Source organism: Echinops telfairi, unplaced genomic scaffold (assembly GCF_000313985.2).
Source record: "Echinops telfairi isolate 266 unplaced genomic scaffold, ASM31398v2 ScPeMD7_5592;HRSCAF=6446, whole genome shotgun sequence".
In the NCBI taxonomy this organism is placed as follows: domain Eukaryota; kingdom Metazoa; phylum Chordata; class Mammalia; order Afrosoricida; family Tenrecidae; genus Echinops; species Echinops telfairi.
Window position 1 is genome coordinate 2,130,041 of NW_022109491.1, and position 4,242 is coordinate 2,134,282.

Below are 4,242 nucleotides of genomic sequence, written 5' to 3' on the forward strand. Positions count from 1 at the left end.
CTCCTCCTCCTCCTCCTCCTCCTCCTTCTTCTTCTTCTTCTTCTTCTTCTTCTTCTTCTTCTTCTTCTTCTTCACTGGCCCTCACTTTACCAAGGATGGTGTTCTCTAGGGATGAGTCTCTCCCGATAGCACATCCAAAGTGCAAACTCTTTGCCTCTGAGGAGGGTTCTGGTGTTTCTTTGAAGAAAGAGCTCTTTGTTCTCTCAGAAATCCATGGTGTTTTCGGCATGCTTCCAGAATCATGATGCAAATGCATCGGCTCTTTTCTGGTCTTTCTGATTCCATGTTCAACTTTCACATTCATATGAGGGGATTGAAAAGGTCATGGCATGGGTTGGGTGTCCCTCACGCCTCAAAGTAACATCCTTGCTTTTCAGTACTTTAGAGAGCAGATGCACCCATTGTGCATTTGATCTCTTGACTGCTGCTTCCATGAGCATTGATTGTGGATCCAAGCAAGATGACAACACTTCATTTTTTCCTGTTTATTGTGAGGTTTCCTATAGAAAGAAATGATAAGTCAAAGACCTGAACAGAAAAGTTCAAGAGTAAACTTGAGGAGACAAAGTAAAATATCGTATTGAGATGTCCAAAGACCTAGACGTGGAATACCGGAAAGGAAGAACCCACTCAGTATATCTTAAACTGAAAAAAAAAAAAAATACAAGCCTCTGGCTGCAGTATGCTCCTGTTCTAGTAACCCAGTCCCATGGGAGTCCTGATGTGCTGCCAAGGGATAAGTGTTGGACCACAAATAAAAGTTTGGCAGTTTGAATCCACCAGATGAGCCTCAGAAGAAAGGTCTGGTGGTCTAGTGCTGAAAGGTCACTGTGGCTGAATATGAGAAGTGAGATAGTGGGATGGGTAACTGACAACTTCTCAGGCGAGCTGACTAGGGTTTTGAACAGGCTTGAACTGGTTCAATCTTGCTGGACAGTTGTGAACCAGTTATAAACTCTAGAACTGCCACACCTTCTGGGAGAACTTCCCAGAGCTCCACACAATGGCTAAAATGGCTACTGATGAATACATGATTCAATTATTGTCTATAGTGAGTAGCAAGGTTAACTCACATTCAAAGGGCATTTACCCTTGAGATAGTCAATATCATTATACTCTGGAGGAAAAGAAATAAGGATTCAAAAGTTTAAGGATCTGATTGCCTACCAATATCAGTTAAAGGAGATAGGCTTGGATTTGAATCGCGATCTCTGACTCCCGAGCCCATTGGCCTTAATCATTACGGACACTGATCTGACCGGAAAGCCGGATGGTGTTGCTGAGTCAGTTGCAGCTCACAGTGATCCAGGTACAACTCCAGCCTGCACAGTCCTCGCTGTTCTTGCGAGGTTGGAGCACGTGGCTGCAGACACTGTGGCCCTCCGTCTTGTAGGAGTTCTCCCACTTCTCCTGCCCTTTCCTTCGCCGAGCACGATGCTCTTCTCCAGTGACTGCCCCCACCCAACATGTCCAAAATATAAAAGGAGATGTCTTGCCGTCCTCACTTCTTAGTAGCAATTGGGCTCTACTTATTCTGAAACACAAAATAAAAGCCCCAAATTACATGAGACAGGTAAAGAATATGAAACAAAATCCTTTGCATTTAACAAACCTAGTAAGTAACTGGACTCCTGGTAGAGTGTCGATGATTAATACACGCACCTGCTAAAAACTGTGCTGACGGTTCAAGCGCACACAGACCCGCCTCCAAAGTAAAGCCTGAGAATCTACTTCCACAAAACCAGCATTGACCACCCTAGAGCACAGTTCTACTATGATAGATAGGGAGTTCCCAGGACTCTGACGTGACTCCACAGAAACCGATACGGGTAGTAAGTATTTAGCGAACAGAATGTTAAATAACAGAGATGGAACTAAACACAAGTCCATTACTCTTTAAAACGCACATACTTCTTGCCCTCATGTGTGCTTCATAAAAGAAGTGTCAACATCCCAAAATGTTTGTTTCTCCCAGCCTTATTAAGTTACCATAAAACAGATTTGCTTGATATTGTTGGGGTATTAACTCATGTATATGTGGACAATATTAAGCTAAGTTATACCCTCAACCCCAAATCAAATGTGGCCATCAAAATGTTTGCCTTCCCTGGACAAATCATGGCATGCAGCCATTCTCAGGGCTGAAATACGGTGTCAGCTGGACACAGCCATAAATGCGGTAACTGCCAAATTTATAGATCAGCAAAGAGGGATAGTATTCCAATTACCAGTGAACCACAGAAAGTGTCTTCAGTAAAAAAGATATAGTGGAAGGTGGCTGGCCAAGGGGACAGATGGAGGCAACGGTTGCGTGATGGGCTCAACCCCTCAGTGACTCTGCCCCCATGTAGCCATATTAAATAAGGATGGTTGAGCTAAGACTTCCTCTTGATCTCCAGCCACAATTACCTGGGTTCTCAGTCTCACCTGATCTGCCTTTAGAAGGTACTTAGTCCACAGTGTCACTGCATTTCAGAGTAAGCACTTTCTAAGAAATTTTATGGGTCAAATGACTGATTCTTTGTTCCTAGAGACTATCCTATTGTGCCAGCTGCAAGTGACATGCCAGAGAAAACTTGTGGCAATTCTTCACTCTCAACAGTAGGATGGTACCCCAAATTATTATGGATGCCATAAAGTCAAATCCAATTCATAGCTATTGTATCTGGCAGAACCGAACGGCCCGTGGAGTTTGCTAGACTGTAATCTTTGGCACTGTCCGGTAAGTGTGAGGCAGCTAACAGTAAGGTTTGCAGTTCAAACCCAGTCAGCCCCGAAAGAGGAGCCTATCTGCTCATGTGAAGATTTACAACTGCAGAAACCATCTCTAGTGTGGCTGTGTGGTGCAATGTTGATTCTTTTTCTTTCACTCTTCAGCAGAGCACATCATCAATTGTTTTCTCCCGAAGTGCCTCTGGGTGGGTTCAAAACCACCAATGTTTTAGTTCACAGCTGAATGCTTAACCAGGATGTCAGTAAGGATGCTTCTGCACCCCAAATATTCTTCAGATATTGCCTCAGGTCAAGCACTGAGGCATTCTTTAGATTTATTCTGAACTTTTAGACACCTTCACTGGTTTTCATAGAGTTCTCTCTGTTTAAAAGTTCTTGTGCGACAAGGTACTGGCCTTCTCCTGTGTTACAAACTAAACCCAAATAAGGATTTTCAGAGATATCTTTATGATGGATGGCCGAAACTTCTTAAGTCTTGAGAAGGCATACAACTATGCACACAGTATGCTTTCTCTGTTCAGTATCCATGGTTATTTGCACAGTCTTATATTTATTCGTGTTACCATTTACAAAGCCTGTTTTTTCAGCCAATATTTGAAGTCTTTCTGGGTACAGGGCACTGGGCTAGGCACTTGGAATGTCAGTGGACTAAGACAAGTGGAGGCCTGCAAGAGGTGGATTATCTGTTGGGAAAGTCAAACATACCCAGACAAGAACAAAAGTATTGCTACTGGGCTTCGAATGCTTGCATCCTCTGGTTTATTCCACGCAAAACATGTATAACTATGTCTCTGCAAGTAGGAAATGGCTGAAGAGAAGTTCTCCAAGTAGCATGCTTGCTTTAGACTCTCCAGTGGGCCTAAACAATAAGGGTCCACTAAAAGCAGTGACTTTTTAGGGGCTCTGCAGGGCCAGTGGGACTCAAGGCAGTCTAGGTCAGCTCAGAAGATGATGGCAACTGTTTTAGGGGACTCCCAAAGTGTCATTCGGATATATTTTCTCAAGGGACACAGGAAAATCATGGGAACTTATTATGAAGAAGTTGGAAGAAAAACTGCGCTGGTGAGAAAAAGTCCAGGAAAGCTCCACTGGGGGTGTGGGGGTGGGGTTTCCTCATCACAACAATGGACCTGCTCCTTCAAGGGTAGCGAGGGCTGCTGAAATCCAGTGAAGATTTCACTGGAAGACGTAATAGCAAACAGCCTATAGTCCTGATCTTACTCTTCAGACTTTCGTTGCTCCATGTATTAGGCTGAATTTTCTAGAAACACCAAATTAGTGACATTCATATATCAGAAAGACCTTTATAACAAAAAAGAATTTTACATTAAGAAAGCGACCAAGTCAGGGTGCGATGTAGCAACGATGAAAAATACAACTTTCCTCTAGTTCCTAAATGTTTCCTCCCCGCTCCCACTATCATGATCTGAATTCTACCTTGCAAGTCTGGCTAGACCAGAGGATGTACACTGGTACAGATAGGAACTGGAAATTCAGGGAATCCAGGGA